Raw genomic sequence first — 23,888 nt, forward strand, 5'->3', positions numbered from 1 at the left:
AACCAGTGGGTTCTTACGGATCTGTGCCTGGGAGTTCCGCATTCACCACCACCACCAGTGGCTGGCTTGTTTAATGAAGAGAGAACCCCCACTGGATTCATGCCCCCGGTTCCTGTCATTCAGGTGCAGTGCACTGAGTCTGTGTTACAGAATAAGTTCTTTGTGCAGTTTAATGTTTCTAATATTAATTAAAATCTCTGACCTTGACTCTTGGGTTCAGCCACCCCAGGTAGGTAACAGTGAATGTAATAATCTGCAGCTTTGAAGATCATTAACTTGTTTTTCTGGCCTTACCTCATTCTGTGCAATGCTGTTACTCTGCAAGAAAAGAGCCATTGTAATGTTTCAGGTATCACCAATTTCCCAAACAATACACAAACAGAAATGATAATATTAGATGGGTTTGTAAGTACCCTCAGAAATTCCCCTGTCAAGAACCTCACATGCTTCAGTTCAAGTCTTCCCAGCACTAAGAACATTATTCCTGCTAACTCCACCCAACACATGCTTTGGAGCTGCTTGGCAGAATTTTTTTGGTGAAAACTTACATTATTTTATTCCCAAATCCTAGATTTTTTGATTAGGAAATGCTCTTACAGTGTTTTGTATTTGTCTGGCTGCTTCCTCCTCCTGTCCTGGCTAAACTCTGTGTAAAATGAGAATGCTGTACTAATGCCTCCCTTCCTTTTTGAACCTTGGTAAGGGTTTTAGGGGTTTTTCCTACCTAGGTAGAGCTTTTCACTCCAGACATGCCCATGGTGGGATGCTGCTCATTGGAGCATTGTTCAACCCAGACCTGGTGCTGTGAGGCTTCCCTACACAGGAGAAAGTCAATCGTTCCATCAGTACACTTCTTTTTAAAAGAATACATCACACTCTAATCCTACTAAAATAAATCAGTCTATCAAAGTACATGTGTTCTGGGAAGAAAAAGCCAATATTTATACCCTAGCTCCCACCATGCTGTTAAACCACAGCACTAGCTGTAAAACTGAAGAACTATAGAAAACACACTTTATCACCACTGTAATTTGCCTTCTCAACTTGAAGTGCTGATGGTGGGGGAGTAAGTCTCACCAGAAGCCACTCGCTGGGAAACTCCAAGCAGCACCTTCCAGTGTGGAGTCACTGGTGGATGATGATGATCTTGGCTTCCCCATCACTGCTGCTGCCACAGTGGAGCCAGTGAAGAAGCAAACCTGGTCCTTCACAGGCTGCGTCGAGTGAGATGAAGTTGTGCAGAAGCTGCAGGACAAATGTAAGGGAAACTGGTGACTAGATTTTGACATTACTGTTTGCTATAACCACTTATGGTCTTAATGCTCTGTCTGATGATCCACTTCGGTGGCTAAATTAGCTCTTTCAAGGGGGATTTAGTTCCTGAAAACCAAAACAAAACACCAGCTTAACAGATCTTGAGGGCTTAAACATTCTAATGAAACAAAAACAAGCTGGAGTTACCACAGCTTGATATGCACAAACCTTCTAAAATAAATCACAACAACTGGCAGCAACTACCTCAGATCAAAGGAGGCTTCTACACTTACGTAGAGTTGCATAACTCCATTAAATATTTAGATGATAAATAGGAATGCATCCCGGAGGTATGTGTATACAGGCAAACGCACACATTCCCACATATCTATACATACAAAGCAGTCCAGAATATCTACAGCTGTATCTCTACATATCTATATGTACACATGAACATACATTTGTATGTTTAACACACACAAACACACAGGACATACCAATTTGGGATCAAATTCTACTCAGCAACCAATTATATCTTTTTCCCCTGAGCAATACTATAAATATTAATGTGGTTTCTTTATCCTAAAAGTTGAGGCTGTCAACTTACAGGAACCGCTAATTCAAAGGAAAGGAAACATGGCTTTTTGAGTACAGGAGTTACTTTCATTCCCAGGACTGTCAGCAGACAGGTATCGTGTAACACGCTGATTTCCAAGTCATAAGCCATCGTTTTCAGCACACGTGTGTTAACGTCAAGTTAACGTGAGTTCAGAGTATCAAAGGCAGCAGTGCAGTCAGTGACAAGAATCACAGATTTCAGACACTAGCACAGTGAAATATCTGCTAGAAATCATTACAAACAGCTATGTAAATCAACTCAAAATGGGTCTTAAATATGCAACAGATATTAAAGGAGAACTATGATTATTCCAAATCCTGGTTTAATTAACACTTACTCATAGTCTGGCTTTACTTTTTCTTTTCATCTCCTGCCTGTCATTTATTTGATGTCTCTGGTGTGATGGGAGTGGTATTTAAAATGAATTGGAAACACAGGAAAAGAAACCATTTCCAGTACTCTGTCTGCCTACAGAGATTCTGCTGATTCATATTAGCAGCTCTGTCATGTCACTGGCCAAAATGCTTGTCAGGGTGTTAGCCAAGGAACAGATGGGTCAGTGGTTTTCAATAAGAGACACGTTCAAAGCATCCCCTTCATCTTTAAATGTGGTTCTCACTACTTTAATTGTAGCACACTCCCACCAGCTGACCCTGACCTTGATTCTAACAGAAAACATCACTCAGGACAGAGTTTCAAGAGAAACAGTCGTCTTCTTCCTCTCCCCAGCCCATTTTCCTATCAAACCCAGTTCCTTCGCTGCTGAATGTCTCCAAAATCAGCCTGATGCTGAGGCTTTTAAATTATGATGAGACAGAAAAGTAGGGCAGACAAGGAGAGGAAATCTTTCAAACGCAGCCGTGATTGCCATGAGTCCTGATTCCACTGCAGGCAGTATTAAAATGTGCTGGCAGAGTTGGGCTGCATCTTAAAGTCAAAGCCCTGCCTGGTTTTGAGTTTCGTACCAATGCAGAATGGGTCATCTGGTGCAATGTGAGAAGTAGGAACACTCTTCTAAATAAAACACATTAACAACAAATGCCTTACATTCATTTACTTGGAGATTACCTTTTATTATGTAAAGCATATTGTTAAATGTGAAGTGTTGTTAAATGCTGGATTGCAGGTGATCTGGCCTTCACTCAGTCCCACAAGTTTACTTTGGGTTTACATTACAAGAGAGAATCATAGAATCCCAGCCTGGTTTGTGTTGGAAGGGACCTCAAAGCTCCTCCAGCTCCAACCCCTGCCACGGGCAGGGACCCCTTCCACTAGAGCAGCTTGCTCCAAGCCCCTGTGTCCAACCTGGCCTTGAACACTGCCAGGGATGGGGCAGCCACAGCTTCTCTGGGCACCCTGTGCCAGCGCCTCAGCACCCTCACAGGGAAGAGCTTCTGCCTTATACTTAACCTGAACTTCCCCTGTTTCAGTCTGAACCCATCACCCCTTGTCCTGTCACTACAGTCCATGATGGAGAGTCCCTCTCCAGTATCCTTGTAGGCCCCAGTAAATCTGAATGAAACTGGCTCCAAGGCTTCTAACTGGCCAAGTACCACTTGGTAGAATAAAAACCTCAACTTCTGCTGCAGAATGGTAGCTTCTAAATTCTGGCTGTGATACAGAAGCAGACTGTAGGAATGTTATCTTATTTCCTTATTTCCTTTCAATGTTCTTCCTGTCAGTAGACAATTACATTGTCAAATCTGTATGCAAATAAACACGAGGCATGCAAACCCCAGCTAATGTAACAGCTGCTCTAAGTTTGCAATCAAACTGTGCTGATCACTCCTGTCACTTGGAAATTGCTTTTTCCCTGTTATTCAGAGGAGGTAAAAAATAGTTTACATTGTTCCTACCGCTGTTCCAGATTCCCTTATTGTTAGACCTGCACAGACTGGAGAGAACAGGAAGAAATCAAAGACAGACTGATAAGCCCCAGTCAGGCAGTTAGCTCATCCAGCAATACGATGTCTTTCAGCGTGTTAAGATCTTCCAGCTGAAGAGCATGCAGGCCCTCCTGTAAAGAGTCAAATACTGTCACTGACCTCCAGAATTTCCCATTTTGCAGATTTCTATCACTGGATTGTGCTCGAGGAGACGGGTCCAAAACTCTTGAACAGGCAGCTCCAGGCAGCTCATCGCTTTCAAGAGTGATTTCCAGCAAATCCCCTCTGCCACAACAGCATCTCCAAAGATAAAGCAGTGCTAGGGACAAGCGAATCCCAGGTGCCTTTACATCCTGGCTGAGGAGGAAGCCAAGCTCTTCCTCCAAAGTGACAGTCATTTCAGATAGAAATGTCTGTAACTTCAGGACCAGTTGACACTCCAATACATGCTGTCAGGTTCCACATGAGGCAGCGAGTAACAGCTCCTCTTCTGATATGCCATCACTCTACCTCTTATTACAGCATTGATTTTTGCTATGCCTGACATCCCCAAACTTGCTCGTACAACAGGCACAGTCTTCCTATTTTTAGATATATTGTCAATATTTTCTTCCAGTGTAATTTCTGCCTGGTTTGATCCTAAGTTAGCACCTAAGGTCCATTTTCCAGGTTATGTCAAGGGGAAAATTCCCTTTGATCAATACTTTTTCTCTGCCTATTCCATTCTTGTCTTCAACTGCCAGATTTACCCCGAGAGTCAAAGAAGCCTCCAGCAACACACCACAACTTGGCACAGTCACTGCACAGCTACGTCCTTTGTGGTCTTCAAGGAAGGGAAGGCTGTCATGAATTAGGACTTACCTGGATGTGGCACTGACAGCTTGTGTCTCTGCTCTCATGAATTATTTAGGTGGTTGCATTTGCAAAAGAACTGCGAGGATCTACATAATAGCAAACAAAGAAGCAAATTTGACCTTTTAACATGGAATAAGTTAAAGTGCATCTGCAGGGATGAAAGACACAAACAATCTCATGCTGTTAGAAGCTATAATATTTACAGTAAGTGATGCTTGCTCTTGCAGTGTTCACCAGCCCTTGTATTTAACTGTGCTGGAGGTTTCATTCTTCACAAAACCCAAGGATTTTCCTGAAATCATTTAAATAACAGCTTATCTGGCTTTAAATAGTTCCTTTTCCCTGCATGCATTACACACCTGAAAGAGGAGTCACCCTGTAACTTAGATGCTAATTCCTCACTGTCTTTATCACGTTTCAGCTAAAGGAAAAGACTACCAAAGTAAGAGCCTGAAACTGCAGAAAAGGAAATCCAAGGGAGATATTAGGGAAAACTTTCTAGTTGTAAGAACAGTGAATCACAGAGAGAGCTGTATAGTCTTTATGTGTCTTTACCAGGCTACAGGGATGTCTGTCAGCATGACACAAGTACCAAGCTAGGGGGGGTCTGTAGTTCCATGATTCTTGTTACGGATCAGACTTACTCTACCTACATCCCTGTAGGAACTGGGACAGGAATTTGCAACCATTGGGTTCATTCCTGATAGGGGTTGAACTCTTTAATGACCCTGAAGAGCAAGCTCCTGGGTCCCTTTGGTGTATTTAGCAAAGCCTCAGCTGTGAGGTAAGCATCTTCCTACTTGCACTGATGCTCTGCTTCCTTACTTGGGTTCAGCTGCAAGGTAGGCAATCCTCTTCACTTGCAGCAAGGCACTCGCTAATTAAATCTTAAGGAGATTAATTTGAGAAATTAAGATGTTCTGCAGTTCCCCTTCAGTGTTCTCATACATCCAGACTGACATTTGGTTTAGCAGGAAGAGAGCAGGTCTTTGGTGATGAGCCTGAAGTACCTCCCCCTTTGCTCCCATCCTTGTCCCCCATCAGAATCACAAGGAGGACTGCCTGGTGTGACTGCACTATTTGTATCTTCCTACGCACGCAGACACAACGCACTGCAATTTATTCCAGTATTTCACAAGCATCAAACAAACCCTTTTGCTTTACACTTCTCCCCTACTGCTTACATACTCTGTTTTCCAACAACAGCTTCACTACAAACCGCTATCTCCAGGCTCTGCTCAGTTGATGATGGGAATGGAAAAGAACCCAGACTCAGATGAGAATATTCTCAAGTATTCATAAATATTCCAGTGCTGCATCTCCCAGCCTGGCTGCATCTCTGACAAACACAAGAAGCTTCCTGGGTTCCTCTCCAGACAACCTGGCAGCTTCACAGACAGAGGCGTGAAACAGCAAAAGGTCAAGTGCCACATTTTTGCTGCAGTCAGGTTTGGGAACACAAAGCATGCAAGAAACACAGCAAGACAGCTCCCTTTTGGCTGTTAAAGTCTGCAAGGGTTTAGTGGTGAGCCTACTGGGATTTCACTGCATCAGGACATTTCTTCCCCTTCTGAAGGGGAAGTTGTGGAGATACTATTGACACTGGTGTGAATGATGTGGGCCTTAGTAGCAAGACTGCTGAATCGTTACCCGTTGGCGTAATTCAGGTTCAGATGTCAAAGCTAACCCATTTTCAAACTAAAGAAAGGGGAACGCTCATATCCATACAGGGCTGTGGAGACTAAAGGGGAAACAGTGCTCTTAACTTCCACGTGGTGAAAAAACCATCCACAAGACAAAAAGACCTTCTCAGAGCAGGGAGCTGTCATCTTCATCCCAGGTCTGAACCTTCCAAAGCACCGTTAAGGAAGGAGAGACCTTGAAGGAGTTGCAAATGAGTATAACACTGAGGTAACAGGCCTCAGACCTTGGGGGATTTTTATCCTTCCTTGAGACTAATCAAATTTGTTCCTGGCATAAAGCTATGAAAGTCACCCCAGGGAAGAGTCTGGACCATTGGCTGAACAAGGGTTTAATATAAAATGACATATTTGCCTTTGAGTTTGCCATTCGAGACACCACAATGAAGGGAAAAGGCTAAAAACAAAGCCAAGACAACAATTCTTAATAAACGTCTTGCTTTCCCTAGCCCAAGTTCTGTTAAAAATTGAAGCTATTCAACCAAGGTTTGAGAATGTGTTCTCTATACCAATGTTTTTTTTTTCCCTGTTTTACTGCCAAGTATTGCAGCTTCATGGCCTAATACATCTTTCCCTCACTGAACCACTGCAAACCAGGATGAACCCTTGGCCTTGAGCTGGGACACCACTGACTGGTGCTCAGCACTGCTTAAGTCCCATTCATCCCCCTGGGGGAAAGGCCATGAGCCCTTGATGGTGCTTTTTAAGGACTGGGGCAGTGTTGACCCTGAACTGAGGGTGGCTTAGATACATGCTGTTAAACCAAGTGGTTTGATAGGAAAAAAACTATCGCTGTGCATTTCATTTGCTTCTTCAATCAGGTTTGTTGTGACTATTCATAATAGTCATGGAAGCATAGAATGGTTTGGGTTGGAAAGGACCGTAAAGCTCCTCCAGTTCTAATGCCCTGGACAACAGACCATGTCATCCAAGGCTTTGTCCAGCCTGGCCTTGAACACTGCCAGGGATGGGGCAGCCACAGCTTCTCTGGGCACCCTGTGCCAGCGCCTCAGCACCCTCACAGGGAAGAACTTCTTCTTGTATCTAACCTGAACTTCTCCTGTTACTTAAACCCATTTCCCCTTGACATATCACTACAGTCCCTGATGAAATTACAGTAGATGTCATTTTGATGAAGAGAAGCTGAAAAATACGCCATACTATCACAAGTTAACAACGTTACCTTAATCGCAGCACCCATTCTTATTTTCCTTTGTTTTTTAACTATTTCCAAGGTAACTTTCCTTGGGTTGCTTGAGTTATACTTCCCCATTTGTATTTTAGTCAGCATGTTGCACACTGAATTTGCTGACAGGGACCTGGTAATCACTGGACTATGATGACATGGCAGGTTAATAATACAGCTCCATGTGCCTCAATTCATTCCTACTCCATATTCACAGGGAAAAAAGAGCTGCCTGAGTGGTGGCACTGCTGAGTAGCTTACTGTGCCAGAGAGACAGAGCCATTTGATACAGCTATCAAGGAAACAATCTTTTCTTGATGGCTACTTTGGGTGGCTCCTGTGCTATCTGGGAGATTTGTAAAGAAGGAACTAATTATAACAATGGTAATGTAATACAAGTAGCAAAACCACTGAAAGCATCTGTGCCTGTGTGGAGATATATACAGCAGGAGGAGATCACCCACCAGATCTGGCACTGCAGACTGTTTCTCATCATGCAGTCCAATATAATAAGCATTTGAGGGTCCCTGTTGTGAGCGAGTATTTAAAGACTAACATTAAAGGAAGCCTAAACCTTCCCAATCAATTGCAAAAGTAAAATCAGCAGTGAAGCAACAACAGAAATTGAAGCACAGCTAGAAGGAAATTAAAACCAGCTACCCCAGAATACCTGCCTTAATTAAGCATTAGGTGGGAATAGGTGAATTAAAACAGGAATGATATCTGAATTCATAAAAGAGCAGGAAAATGATTCAGACTTTTTTTCTGGGAATTCTAGTATAGTTTACTGAGATTCAAAGCATTTTGCTGTCTAGACAGACAAGCCACTTTGTGAGAAAGGGTCTGATTGTAGCTGTGGCTGATGCAGCATTGTCTGTGAGCTGACTTAAACAAGGAAGCTCATGTTAGGTATTAGGCAGAAGCTCTTCCCTGTGAGGGTGCTGAGGCGCTGGCACAGGGTGCCCAGAGCAGCTGTGGCTGCCCCATCCCTGGCAGTGTTCAAGGCCAGGTTGGACACAGGACCTTGGAGCAAGCTGCTCTAGTGGAAGGGGTCCCTGCCCGTGGCAGGGGTTGGAGCTGGATGAGCTTTAAGGTCTCTTCCAACCCAAACCAGGCTGGGCTCTATGACTTACCTCATGGATCCAGAGTGTCAACCAAGCTACTAGCCACTTGTATGGTTTGGGCTCTAAAAACGGAATGCATGGGACTTTTTGTTTAGGCTGTAAACAAATGTACAACGTTTGCTGTACAACACTGTTGTACATCAACAAATGTACAACATGAATTGCAATAATGTCTCCGTATCTGGAAAGCCAAATGAAGGTGCTGAAGTGTTTGTGGTAGTCAGGAGGAAACAGAACCTCAAGACTCATCTACAGCTCTGTGCTGGGGAATCTTCCTCATGCTTTCTCTGGTTCCAAACATGCACAAACTGAACAGCACCACACAGCCCCACAAACCAGCAAGATACAGTGAGATTAAACACAATGTAAGAGCCATTTAAAATTATTAGAAAAACTAAAAGATAGGGCCTTAAAGTCATAGAATCACGTTTATGTCAACCATATCTTTTGCTATGAGCTAAAGTTTTCACCAGAGGAGTGCTGTAAAGCACTGACGTGGCCCACAAGTACTGTATCTCGCATACAGCGTTGCTGGACTGAATCTGTTTCTTCTATTGCCACAGCACCTGAGTTCTTTGGCTGCAATGTGATTACACAAACTTGTATTTCTGTGCACACACCTGTCCACAGTTAAGTGCCATTCACTGATATGCCATGTAAGAATAATGTAGCCCTTCTGGAACTACTTATGAGTTGGTATTTCCACCTCTGCCCTCACAACCCCTGCACAAAGCTTCACAATGACAGACCCCTCTACGGAGGCTCCAGCCCACTAGCTGCAGCGTACACACAGTATTCCCTTTTGAAAGCCTGATTTTCCTGTGCTGTGTCATTGCCAACTCCTTCAGGCTGTTCTCTGAATACACAGTGGGGTTTTTAAGCACTGGGTTTTCCATACTTTGCTCCACTGGTCCCACAAACTTCTTTCTCTAAGTGGCTGTATTGGCTCCTGAGTGTCCCCCTGGGCAAGACCATGTTTTAGCAGCACTGCAAGAGCAGAAATGCAGCCTGAGACTCATTAAAAGTCTGTTGATGGTCTCAAGCTCTCCTGGTATTGAAGATTCATCAGTTTCTTTTTCAGTGAGAATGTATTTGAATGCAGGATTGTAAAAGTGGAGCAATATGAACCAATTATAGCCCAGTAAAGCCTGTGCCTCCATGCTAAATTTCTGTTGTGCTGGGATGGTATTAGATCTCCTGGTATGTTGCCAGAATTTGCAGGTATTCACTATAAATTCTGACACAGTTGTTTTGCAGTGTGATGGAGTTTCAGAGGTGGATGTTTTCACACTCTCTTCCTTCACCAGCACAAGGAAAGCACAGCCTGCTCCACAGAGCTGCACTGATGGGGACAGCTCAGGAACTTGGGAAAACAACAAGCAAAACACAGTATATCAAAGAATTTCTCTTCAGGGCTGGCAATCACTATTGCAATGCTGTCCTGGGTTCAGCAGTAGCAGTCATTTTTCTCCTTCTTAGTAGCTGGTACAGTGCTGTTGTTTTGACTTTCAGTCTGAAAACATCGGTGCTATCAGTGGTGTTATCAGCTGAACCCAAGACAAATGTGTCACACCAAAACAAGCTGGATACCTTGGACTCCCTCTGCTCTGTTTACGTGCTTGGAGCTGCAGCTTTGTTTCCACTTCCTCAGTTTCTTCCTCAGTTTCTATGCTGTTGGTGTGAAAAGCCCTATCAGGGAATGTATTCAGGTTTACATCAGCTCCTTCAAATGCATATCATGAGCCTCTGGTCTTGTCTAATTTTAAAGAATAACCAAGTACAAGCAAAAAAAAAAAAAAATCACATAAACAATTGAAAGATTTGAAGCTCCCAAATACTTTTGAACACAGACATGAACTGGTATATTAACTCACACAGGCACTTTCAGAAAGCTTCTTAGACATCTTGTTTATGTACAAAGATGCCCTTGGTATTCTTCTGCCTTATATCAACCACCAGTATCCTACTGCTTTCTGTGAGGCATGGTTTGCCCTGCATTCACAGCTCAGTCACCATCTGGAGTGTTGAGAAACACCACACAGAGGTAATAAACCAGCAAGAGAGAAGAGCTGGGGTGGGTATGCAGTACACCAAAACCCGTCTATCAAAATAATAACAAGACACAAGTCAATAAATAAGCACTGATCTACAATACAGTTCTCAACAACTCTGTTCTCAACAAAGATGTGTGAAATGAATTGCCTGGAGGAGCAGGTTGTGGGGAGCAGAGGAAAAGGCGAGGCGTACCATGTAATGAGAGACAGCCTTCATTTACTCACTGTATGAGGCAGCTGGAGCCTGGAGCCTGCAGCCACCAGATCTGAACTCAAAGAGGAGAATGAGAAAGTTGGGGCTGTTCAGCCTGGAGAAGAGAAGACTGCATGGAGACCTCAGAGCAGCTTCCAGCATCTGAAGGGGGGCTATAGGGATGTGGGGGAGGGACTCTTCATTAGGGACTGTAGTGATAGGACAAGGGGTAACGGGTTCAAACTTAAACAGGGGAAGTTTAGATTGGATATAAGGAAGAAATTCTTTCCTGTGAGGGTGGTGAGGCACTGGAATGGGTTGCCCAGGGAGGTTGTGAATGCTCCATCCCTGGCGGTGTTCAAGGCCAGGTTGGACAGAGCCTTGGGTGACATGGTTTAGTGTGAGGTGTCCCTGCCCATGGCAGGGGGGCTGGAACTGGATGATCTTAAGGTCCTTTCCTTTCCGTTACTACTCTATGATTCTATGATATGAAACTTGGTAAGAGCAGTGAAATGGAAGATGGTGGGTGAGATAAAACTACTCTGATAAAGAACAACTAAAGAAAAAGAAAGTACTAATATTGAATGAAGGCTGGAGAAGTTGGAAAGGGTAAATTCATCCAGAAGAAGTTTGTAAGGAAGAGGTAGTATATGGTCTGGAGCATGGCAAGGAGAACAAGCCCATGCTAGTGCTGTTCCTACATTCATCATACAGGAAAAAAAAATGGAAGCAAGCCTGAAGTAAAGCAAGAAAAATACTACATACAAGAAACAAAGCAATAAACTCCACATTTAGTTCATTTTAGCATCTTTTGCCCTAAAAAGTAAAACACCTGTTCCTGGTAAAGCAACACCAGAGGGTAAAGCAATAGTAACAGCAGGAATTCAAACAATAACTATTACAGCAAACAAAGAGCCCACGTGGTTTTCTCCTCTGACCACTGTGATCTTGGATGTTCTCCTTCACATGCTAAATATTTCATCCCTTTTAGTATCTGCAACGGGACCTTTTTCATCACTTACAGCGCTCCCACCAGACGTCCACAAGCTGGAGAATCTGTCCTTGGCTATTTTTCTAAGCAGCCTTTGGGAGAAGGTCATAGCTGGAGAACCAAATACACTGCCCAGAGAAGAAGAAAAAAGAGCTTAGTTTTGGCATTTCAAAGAGAAATATTCAAAGCTCCTGCATATGAAAAATTAATAAGCTGACCAAATATTTGAAAGCTGAATAAGTAACACTTCCATAGGAAAACTAAAGCTGAAGGATCTGAAACAAAATAAGGGCATCCATCCAGCAAGAAGGAAAAGATAAGCTGGTTTCCTCTCTAAACTTCCCCAGCTTTCCTCAGAGGTTGCACAGTTCAAAGAGGATCGAGTTCAAACAGTTCGTCACCATTTGCAGCCAGCCTTGATCACAGAGCGTTCTCTTGGGAACCAGAAAGTAGGAAATGATCAGTTACATTCCAAGGTAAGGCAATGCATTAGAAAGCACAGGCCTCATCCTGCACCTGGTGAAGCTCTGTGTTGTTTCCCTGTCCCCTCTGAACAGTACCGCTTTCCATCCATTGCAGCTGTGCTGGCAGCTTGTTCTTCCCAGCCACCTCCATAATATTCTGTGAGACAACAAAAATATACATGATTCCAAGCCATCAATGGGAAATGGTGCCATCCCTTGCTGCTACCTGCACCTCGCAGCAATATCCCATTGTCTTGCTCACTTTTGAGCAAGTTCCGTAACTCTCCAAGGGAAGGAGGTCTACCCCTCCTGCCGTAAGGTCCCACCTCACCTCTGCTTCAACATGTAGCAAAACAACACTCCCTGCCATGGTTATGTTAACTTATCATGTTGCTTTCCACGCAGCAAGGAAGTAGAATGCTCAAAGGAGATGGAAAGACACATTCAGGCAGCTGCAAGTCCTGCCTTGGTGCTTGACAGTGCTTAAGCAGGCAGCAACTTCAGAGTTATTTGTTCAAATTATTCCTTTAATTTGAATTACAATGGAATCTTTCAGCTAACTGAGCTCAACCTGTGCTTTCAAGGCTGGAACATTCGAACTGAGGCAGGCCTGTCTGTAAAAACAGTGAACTGAATATTCCTATTAGGTTCTTGGGATGTTTTCTTTCTCCTGAGTTCAAAATGCAGCAGCTTCTTAAGCAGCAGCTTCTCTCCTGAGCCGCTGGAAGGATCAGCCTTTTGTCAGCACACGGTACCACCGGCACACGTTCATTTTCCCCACAACACTCCCTGGCTTCAAAACATCAGCTTGACTCACGACTGCAGGCTCGATCTGCAACTGCTTGTACAGCGAGGGCAACGAACATCCAACGTGTGCACAGTAGCAAACAGCTGATGAGTCATTCCCAGATTTGTCATACATTAACGGCACAGCCAGGCTCAGCTGGGGAAGGGGATGGTGGTGCTTTAAAAGGCTTTAAAGATCAGGGAACACACTGAACTTTCAGCTTGTTCACCAAAAGGTGTAATTTGGCAGCATCGACAATGTTCAGAAACCATCAGGTTCATGCATTTCATTGCTCCAGGTTTTCTTTGCCACAAGGCAGAAAATACACAGTGCTATCCAGAATTGGAAATAAAATAATAGCTCAGCTATGGTCATGTAATGCTGCCTGCAAAATTACCACAGGAAGTGAATAAGCTACAGAAGAGACTTTCTCAGCTTTACTGTGGTATCTGATAGCAATAGCACAAACCAATTCTCTTATTCTTCCATTTAAAACACCCCTTCAGCCTCAGCAAGCTGGCAACATGAAAGGAGGGTGAAGCAATGTGGGGTCAGGAACTAGGGACGGGACAAGAGGAAACGGCCTCAAGATGCACCAGGGGAGGTTTAGACTGGAGATTAGGGAAAATTTCTTCACTTAGAAGGTGGTCAGGCATTGGAACAGGCTGCCCAGGGCAATGCTGCAGTCACCATCCCTGGAGGGATTTAAAAGCTTCCTAGTGATGCTCCTGGGACTGAGCCTGTGCAGGTTCTCTCATGGAATGCCTGGCAAATACCACACTCACGCCTTCTATCACAGCATTTTCACTTTGCAATTTGGCATTGGCCAGTATGATACAGACCATTCTTTTCCCAAACCTTATTCATACCATGGGCCTTCTACCAGCCAAACACTACTGCTCCCTACCACACGAAGAAACAGGCCAGGCACTGCCTCTAGGAGAGTGCTTTGGGGAACAAGAACAGGTCTCTTATGCAGGTCCATTTTCACCCAGTGGAGCTGCTGCTATCTCTGCCTCCCTCAAAGGCTTTTGTTTATTTAATGCCCTAGGATTAGAATTGCTTTACAGAAATAAAGGCTTTTCTTCTGGAACAATACAAATTAAGATCTATGTTGGAGCATGCAATTATCCTACATGTGTCTGAAATCAAGGAGAGCCAGTCAGATGCTGATCTGTAATGCTGTGTTATTTTCACAGCATATAATTTTCAGATCACGCACATCAATGTTGTAATTGGGTTATGGAAGCAGAGGGTATCTTTATTTACATACATTTCTTTTAACCCTGAGAAGTGCTGTCATTTCCCTTCTTGGTAAATGTTTTCCTCTCAAAACCCACATCGCCTTATAATGACTATATGGCTGCAGGCTGAGATGGATGGCCCCGTGGCTGGGAAAGCCCTGCTTGCTACAGAGGTGATTTCATTTGGGATATTCATTCTAATTGCAGGCATATTTCCTGCAAAGATTGTTGAAATCAGAAAATATTCCAAACCTAAACATTCACAATTCCCAGAAATATAATGAGATTATCTCAAAAAAAAACCAAACAAAAACACAAAAAAAAAGTGGGGGGGGGGGAAATGAGAAAAAAAGCCACAAGACTTGCAAGCCAGCCATACACTTTTGGGACCACACTGTTCCAAAAGCCCCAGTAAAGTTTTGTTTCATATTGATTTGTGTCTTGTGGCAGTTCTGGTGTCCTCAACATCAGAAGGACATGTAGCTGTTGGAGCAGGTCCAGAGGAGGACATGAGGATGATCAGGGGCTGGAGCACCTCCTGTATGGAGACAGGCTGAGAACAGTGGGGCTGTTCAGCCTGGAGAAGAGAAGCTGCGTGGAGACCTCAGAGCAGCTTCCAGTGTCTGAAGGGGGCTACAAGGATGCTGGGGAGGGACTCTTCATCAGGGACTGGAGTGATAGGACATGGGGTGATGGGTTCAGACTTAAACAGAGGAAGTTCAGGTTAGATTTAAGGAAGAAGTTCTTTACTGTGAGGGTGTCCAGGGAAGTTGTGAATGCTCCATCCCTGGCAGCGTTCAAGGCCAGGCTGGACAGAGCCTTGGGCAACATGGTATGGTGTGAGGCATGTGTGAGGCATCCCTGTCCATGGCAGGGGGGTTGGAACTGGATGATCTCAAGGTCCTTTCCCATCCTAACTATTCTATGATTCTGTGACGACAGAGCTACCAGTGGAGCCTGTTTCCCCCAGCTACACTGATCGAGGTTGCCAGAAGAAGATTGCCATTCCTAGGAAAAATCCTTGCTCAAGTCTTGTATTTGGGCTGGACTTTTCTAGTGGGTTACTTCCATCTGCTTAGTTCCATGAAATCTGTATCAACACAATCACCTGTGAGAGTTCTGCTCTTCTCCCTTATGAACTTTGGTTGGAATTGAGCCACGAATTTAAAGTTGTAAACCTATGGAGGAGCAGGAGAAATGCAAAAAGTGCCTTCTTTAGAGAAAAGGTGACTAAGATGAACGTGCGCTGTGACTTCTTTGTCCTCCCATTTCAGAGTGGTTGGAAAGCACTCAGGTCATGTTAGCAATTTGTTTTCAACATGAAGACTTATTATATTTTTTCCTTGTGAAAAATGCCTTCTTGGATTTAAAAGCCTCTGGAGCACGATTTCAAGGAAAACACAGAAGCTGCTGCAAAATGTTTGAGCTTATTCTTAACACTAAAACCAGTGTCACATCAGTAGGAGCGGTACACACTTCACCACAAGCTCGCTTAGCTAAGAGGAATGTTTTAGTTCTGGTGGTGTTCTTGTCTTAGAGTCTGAGATTGTTCATGTCAGTGTCAGCTGAAGTCATGTGCAGGTTTGGAACAATGAACAGTCATTTACTGGCAATTGGTTTAAGACAAAAAACAAGAAACAAGGAAGCAAAAGTAACACCAAAAAAAAAAAAAAAAGGGACAAAAAGTACAGATGAGCAGAAAGGGATTGGGGTTTCCTTGGCTAAGCAGCTATACTGAGATTTCCATGTGATTACATATGGAGGGGTTTATAGGCTTCTCTGTTTTCATTCCAGCACCTATGAAAACCACATGTGCGAAGAAAATATAAGCAATATGAAGTTGGGGGTTCTTTTACTGAGTACCAGAACGATGCACCAGTCACACTTCCAGATGAGACCATTATGGAACATTTCCCAACTCATTATTTTGCTTTTCAGCTGTTCCGCTGATGTTTCATTGACGTTTGCCTGTGACTCTTCTGCAATACATTCCTTGCCTAAGGAGTTTTCAGCTCACAGGGTTTTGTAGCCTGATCTTACTGCTGTTCTTGCTCTAATGTGCATCTCTCTGAGGAGCCCGTTGCTCTGATAATGCCATTAAGGAGATCTCTGGGCTCAGCAGATACATGTCCCTTGCAGGAGGGTAACTCTGTGGAAACTGTCTAAACAAGTCCTTCAGGATTCAACCTATGCACAGCATCTACCTGCTCACAAATGCAACTGCTCCCTTTCAAGGAATAATGACTATTAGTAATAAAGTGCATCAGTGATCTCTGTTGGGCTTCAGGAAACATCACCTTTGGGAAACAACATATATGGCACGTTGTCTGGTTTGTGAAGAATACAGGAACTTCAAATCATGACACAGAATTGTGCCCATAGCACCAAGTCCCATGTTGAAAATAGAGTCAAAACCAACCTGAGTAATCTAAACACCTCTACCAATGTTCTTAAATAAAGCTTTGGATCTGTCTTTCAATTTCTGTGGCTTTTCACTTAGAAATATCCATTTTCTTGTATTTTTTAAATGTTCCTGCAACCAAACTGAGACTTTCCCATTTTAGTTTGACTTGAAGCTATTTCTGCCAATTTTTTAAATCATTATTATGACATTCATAACTGCCAGTGAGTTGACAAATAAGTTTCCAAACAGCTCTGATTCACTTACTGTGATTCTGCAAGTCTGGCTATTACAGATGTTTCAGTCTTTTCCACTGGGAGACTATGATCACCAGAATGAAATGATCAATTGCTCTAATTCAGCTTTTAAAGTGAATTGAATCAGATTCTCTATGATGTCCTTGTTCACAGGTTTTCAAACCCCAGCCTCTTAGCACAGGAGGGGAAAGGAACTTCTAATAAGAGGTGGCTGCAACACAGCAGGCCAATTTACCGCCATTTAACATCACAACAGTGGAGTCACTGTTAACAAATTCCATTTATAAAGCCATTAAAACAACAAAACAGCCTGATTTGTTATATAAAAAGTAATGGTTTTGTCCTAGAAGAAAAGATGTTTGTTTCAACAAGACAGGCAAGAGAGCTGTTCTTGTGACTACTGCCCTTTCTGCCCCCTCTGCTTATACAATACATAAGATTTGTCAATGTTCTTATTTCCAGCAGCTTTCCAGGGCCAGTTTCTGCCCTCAGCTGTTCTCATGAAAACCTGCTTAAAGCAAGAATTGAACTGACATCTAATTGAGGGCAGAAGCTGACCCAGATGTGTTCAAGCAAAAAGACTCAGAGGCTCAGCAGGAATTCAAGCAAAAAATGGGAATAAGTAGCAAAGGAGGGACCCCAAGTTCCTGTAGGCTTTGTGCTCCCCACTTGCTTTGCCCAAAATCATAGAATCATAGAATAGTTCGGGTTGGAAAGGACCTTTAAGATCACCCAGTTCCAACCCTCCTGCCGTGGATAGGGACACCTCACACTAAAGCATGTCACAGAACCATAGAATAGTTAGGGTTGGAAAGGACCTTAAGATCATCAAGTTCCAACCCCCCTGCCATGGGCAGGGACACTTCACATTAAACCGTATCAATGGGATTTTGCCCCATATGAGTTGCCAATGCCACAGGCTGCAAACAGCACCGGATACAGAGCTCCTGGAGTTACCTCCCCACCAGACTGTGTTTATGGCACTCACATAGTACTCCCCATAGGCAGGGAATGTAAATGTTTCTGTAATGCTGATAGTGGTACTGATAGTGCAACTGTTCAATTGCAGCTATAGATTTAGACTGAAGAGATTCTGTATTCAAAACATCACAGTAAAGATTTCTGAAGGCAAGGATCAAAACCCTAGCTCATTTTACATGTGTTTCAGCAGAAATCTTTCAGCCTAGCAAACCAAGTTACAGGAATGAATGATGCAGACATCTGATAGTGTAATTAATTAGATTTTGACACAATCTTTGGGAGACAGGCATTTGAGTCATATGAGGAGATATTATTGGATCACACTTCACAAAAACGGCAGTTATTGTGTTGAAAAGCCAAATATAGCAGTGTAGTGCTAAGAGAGATGATTCCATGCAAGTAAGAAGTAAGGAGTCCTGAAGCTACCTCACCTCTTTCCATCCTTGGAAGCCTTCCCTGGCTCCCAAAGGGCATGTGTCCAGTGCAGCAGCAGTGCTGCCTTGCAGACCTCTCCTTCCATCCCCTCTGCTAAATACCCTACAGATGTTTCAGAGTCACATTCCCACTTTCCTCACAATCCCATTTCCTGCTACGTACCCTCCTCATCACAGATTTCTTGTCAGTCTGTACCTTACCCCACCTTAAAACTGGCCACATTTCCTGACACCTGCAATAAACCAACGCAAGCACTCAGTAACAAGGATGGAAAGAAGAAATGAGCTCCCTAGTTATTCCATGTGGGTACCATTTCCTGTGCTGCCTGTCCCACAAGCTGTCTGCTAGAAGGGCAATTTCCACCATTCCTCACAAACACTGGAGAAAAAACACTGTTAGCCTATAACAAAAACCCAACACATACTAATTTCTTAGACCTGGACAGGACAGAGACTGGGAAAACCAGAGGAAAAAAAGTGGATTTAGTCAGAAAATGAGAGGAGAGAAAGGTTTGAGCTTTCCTTCACCCCTGCCTTATGGTTAAGGAGGACTTTATCACTTTTTCTTCTGCTAAACAGAACCATAATTTTATGGACACTAAAAATAGACTTGACCTGTTCCTTGCTCTTTACAACTGCATATTCTCATTTCCAGTTGCCTTTATGCCTTTTGCTTGAATAAATCACACAGAGTGCTTGGTTTAATGCATAGCATGGAGATGTTTTTCCCTCCTTCATAAAGATCCCTCCCCAGGGAATACAGCTTCCTCATCTATTGCTTTTTTGGCTTTGAATAGCTGAGAGCCACATTAGCATCCCCTTGACTGGAGCGTGGACTGGGGCGTTGCTCTGCCGGTTCTCACTCTCTTTCATCCTGAACAGCCTTTGGTAATCCTCCTATTTGAAACTTCCTTTTCAAGTGGTTGAATTTCCCTTAAACTCATCTATAGTATGTGAGGAAGATTAGCATTGAGGAATCGTTCTTTTTCTCCTGTCTCCCTTTAGCACACCTAAGTCTTAAATACATATCACTGATTTCTTTTTACTTCTAAGTATCCCAACGATGTCCACCAGCCTCCTTCCACTTTCTGCACTAAGGGTACCCCATAAAACAGCATTTGTGCCATGTATTTTATTCCAATAAATGTGGTTCAATCAGACCAGAAGCACCAAGTTGTAACCCCAGCTCTAACTGAAAGTCTCCTTCATGCTGGAGAAGACCTGCAGGCAATGCACAAGTCCAAAGCTGAGTTTCCTCCAGATCTGAAAGCAATACAGCTGTATTGTAAGCCAGTTAAGTCACAGTGCAATTGCTTAGTCCTTCATTTAATGATAATGCATCTATATGTGTGTGTGATACATACACACACATAGACTGGTACCTAATAATTCTCTAGTGACTCCTGTGAGGGTCAAGGGCACCAGACACAGAAACAGGAAAAAGAAAAGCAGATCCCTTTGCTCAGCACTTGGTGTATAACAGAGCAAGCAAAATGGTTATTTGGGAATCTAGACCTTCACCAAACCAGCCCCTCCAAGGCCTCCTCTGTTCCAGACTGGAGAGGCTTCCCTGAACCACCTTCAGACCTCTACCATGCTGCAGGTCAAACATCCTGCTTGCAGGAAGCATCTGTGAAATAAAGTATGACCTATACACATAAACTTCAGCCCTGAAATAAACGAGCCAGTCATTGTTACATGTCCTGCAGTGAAACAGGGGAAATTTTATCTCCTGTGATTAAATTAGTCCTTGGGCTGCAAACCAGTTGTGGTGTACAATTTCCCTGCATTAGTTCTGTGCAAAAAACACTCCTTATTTTCTCCCTAATTCCTCAGTTGCAACGAGACTCCCATGCTGGGAGATGACCATTTACTCTTACACATTTTGCTCTGCAGATTACATCATTTTAATCCATTGCAGCTCTTACCTGTATCTATTTTCCCTCATACATTTTGCTGCTGCTTCCCAAATACATCAGGAACCAAATTCAGGTGTGTGCATTACCTCACTTCACAGCAGGAGGTCCAATAGATGCACACATACATTTTTCAAGAGATCAATAATCCTATTTTTGTTTGCCTGCATCCTCAGTGCAGTATTTCCATCTTCTTCCCATAGCATACAAAAGGCTCAAATCTTACTTGGATATCAGAGTGCAACAGGTAAATCTATGCACAGGCTTCACAGGAGGTTAAGCACAGGCTTCAAAGGGGTTTAAAATAAGACGAAACAAACTCTTCTCTGACAGTAAACATGGAAACAATAAATTGCCTTAACACAGACCAGTGGTCATGGCCAGTGGAAAATAATGAGCACTCCTGTCTGGTTTTGAGGGATTCCCTAAGGATGCTGTGTAACCAGCAAATGTTTTTTTGTCTAACCAAGAAAAATCAAGCTGCAACCCTGTCAGCCTTCCTTCCTTGTAGAATAAATGAGACACAGATACTGAAATGGCAATTATCAGCAGAGCCATGAATTATTAGGAAAGCTGAATGTTGACCAGTGCCCCACTCACTGATATGGGCTGTTCTGAATGTACTATCTACCACAGATACTCCTGCATGCAACGTACAGGATGAGAACCTTGACAGAGTCAGCTAACCTGCATCCTACACTGCGGCAATCCCCCCAATCCACTGTACCTGATAGCTGCAGCAGGTCTGTTGTATTAAATGGGATTCCAGAGCTCTGACTGAAAAGACTCCCTGCTGTGTTCCAGTGCTAGCCAGGAGAAATGATAAATTTAATGGAGAGCTAGAAAAAGTAGACTGATTATTTGGTGTGGCCTTCAAAACTCTGAAACGAAACTGCCCAGTTTAGCACGAGCCTGTCAGAAAGGGGCAGGATTTAGCTCTGACCCATACGTATCTGCTCAAGTCACAGAATCATAGAATCAGCTAGGTTGGAAAAGAACTTTAAGCAAATCAAGTCCAGCCTTTTTATACCAGGACTGTCAAGTTGACCACTAAACCATGGCACTGAGGCCTCATCTACACGGTGTGTGAACACTTGCAGGGACGGTGACTGCAGCCCTGCCCTGGGCAGCCTGTTCCAATGCCTGAGCACCCTCTGGGGCAGGAATTGTTCCTCAGCTCCATCTAAACCTGCCCTGGTGCAGCTTGAGGCTGTTTCCTCTTGTCCCATCCCTTGCTCCTTGGGAGCAGAGCCCAGCCCCTCCTGGCTCCATCCTCCTGTCAGGCAGTTGTAGGGAGCAATCAGGCTCCCCCTGAGCCTTCTCCAGACTGAACCCCCCCAGGTCCCTTAGCTGTTCCCCATCACACTTGTGCTCCAGGCCCTGCACCAGCTCCGTTGCCCTTCTCTGGACCCAAAGTCAATGCAAGTTCATTAAGAGGAGCTTGAGAGCAGAACAGTATCTTGAGTAAATGGTACTGGGAAGAAGCATCCTGCTCCTTGTTTACACAGACCATTCCGGAGCCTTCAGCTGAGAGCACCACTGAAGCAGGGGCAATGCAAGCCTGAACAGGATGCTTGCTAGTGTGAGCCTGCTCCAAAAACAACACACTCTTCTTACAAAGCTCAGTCACTGCTTTATTCTGTTGAGTTTCATATGCAAAAAACAAACCTAAACTCGGCAACATTTTCCATCTTTGTCATCATGAAAGGACAGATTCCAAATACAATGAACTCGGACCTAATAAATGGGTAAAGGACTGTCAACATGATATAGGGTAAGTGTGGCTGCAACTACATATTTAGACACAAGCTTTGCCCCATTTCTATGTCCCAAAACTTGGTGCTATGTCTTTCCAACCCTGCTGGTAACCCCCTGGCATGGCACATGCTGCCAACAGCTGCCTTTCTGTTGCATGATTGGCAGTTCAAAGGTGCTATTTCTGCTCTAACCTGATTTGGGGCTGGGATGAATTCTGTAACGTCTGCAGATAGATACTCACCAGTGCAGGCTGTCAGCATCTGATCTAGCAAAATTCCCTAGCAGAAACTAATGAGAAATTTAAGAAAGAAGATGAAAAAGGAGATAAAAGAGAAATGTATTATTCCCTTAAAAAAAAATACCAACAAACAATAAGCAGCAGAACTAGAAAGTAAAAGAATATTCTTCTGAACCCTTTGGCTTTTTCTTCCTGAGGTGTATGTGCTGGCGTTTGTGTCTCCCCTGAGTTTTCTTACCCTTCTCACTAACTCTCCATTATCAATTCCTCGAACTGCAAAGAGCAAGAAACCAGAGTGCATTAAATCTGATTTCTGCTTTTAGTCCATTTTCCCACTGTACCTTTGCAGACTGTATTCCTTACCATTACACAATCTTACATTCAACACGTCAGGAGACACTTTCTTCAATAACAGTTTTGTTTGTCACTCTAAGATGCAGCTGCTGACTTTAAAGCAGAGGGGATTTTAACAGCAGTCAGCAGAAATGTCACTAGGTGTAAGTAACTCTTCCATAATAAATACAGAAAAGTCTATTTAGTTGGCATAACTGTGGTAGAATCAAAGAGGTAGCAGCTAAGTCCTGTCCTCTGTGTGTTAACACAGGGACAGGGGACATGTGGCAGCCAGTGGGAAGTGAAGGAGGCTGTAAAGTACATGTCCTGCTGTTAATCTGTTACCCTACAGCACCTGGGTCAGAGATAGGGAGTAAAGGGCTTTGCTGAATTGCTTTTCTTGTATGTCCTGAACCCATTGTTTACCAGGGAAGAGAAAGAAGCCATGAAGTTTTTCAGGTATTTTTCTTATTGTTAAAGCTCAAGTTAATGATGTCAAATAGCAACACTTCAATAACATCTGCAAACACATCTCTCATACTCCTGGCTGAACCAGTTCTGCCTTCAGTAACCTTCTCTCAGGCTGGCTTTCAGATGCTGCACAGTTTTGGGTCCCAGAGGACTAGAATGATAACAGCATTGTAGAAAGGAAAGCGGGAAGAGATCCCACAAGGTCAGTTACTCCCTTCTCTTCCTCAAGGCAGGATCAGCTCTGCTAAATTAATCCTGACATTATTTGTCCAAAGAAAAGCCAAACAGAACTTTAGGACTTCCAATTTGCACTCTGTAATTGTCTTCCCACACTTTCAGAATGTTTTTATCATTTCTCTGCAAACCAAGGAAATGCTTCATTCCTGTGTTAACCTTCTTTTGATATTCCAGGATTCTCCTTTATTTCAGTCCTTCACGGCTTCAAGGCAACAGTGAATGAAAGCCCCATAGAATACTCTTAATGAAAGGCTAAGGAATTTAAATCAGCTTCCACCCTACAAACACAACATAAACCACAGAATTCATTTAAAATACCACCAGGTATGCATACCAACAAACTGTTTTACTTTGTGCAACACTTCGACACTACAACAAACCATCTTCATACCGCAGAGCTGAAGGCAGGGGCTGGCATTATGGGTAGTGAGAAGAGCATGCACCAACCTCTCCCCTTTCCCACTTCCTGGTTTTTCTATCACAGTTATTAACTTCATCTGGGAAA

General features: G+C 43.5%; 1 long non-coding RNA gene across 1 annotated transcript; it reads right to left on the reverse strand.

The window, feature by feature from the left end:
* Nucleotides 1-1,254: 1,254 nt before the first annotated feature.
* On the reverse strand, nucleotides 1,255-10,280 carry LOC133273334 (uncharacterized). The gene is made up of 3 exons (XR_009744748.1): nucleotides 10,215-10,280; nucleotides 4,621-4,700; nucleotides 1,255-1,380 (listed from the first exon to the last, which is right to left on the reverse strand). It is a non-coding gene; the product is annotated as an uncharacterized LOC133273334 (long non-coding RNA).
* Nucleotides 10,281-23,888: the final 13,608 nt, after the last annotated feature.

This window comes from Pezoporus flaviventris, unplaced genomic scaffold (assembly GCF_033815535.1).
Source record: "Pezoporus flaviventris isolate CSIRO_AGI_PZ_B2104156 unplaced genomic scaffold, CSIRO_AGI_Pfla_v1 ptg000031l, whole genome shotgun sequence".
NCBI classification, from domain to species: domain Eukaryota; kingdom Metazoa; phylum Chordata; class Aves; order Psittaciformes; family Psittacidae; genus Pezoporus; species Pezoporus flaviventris.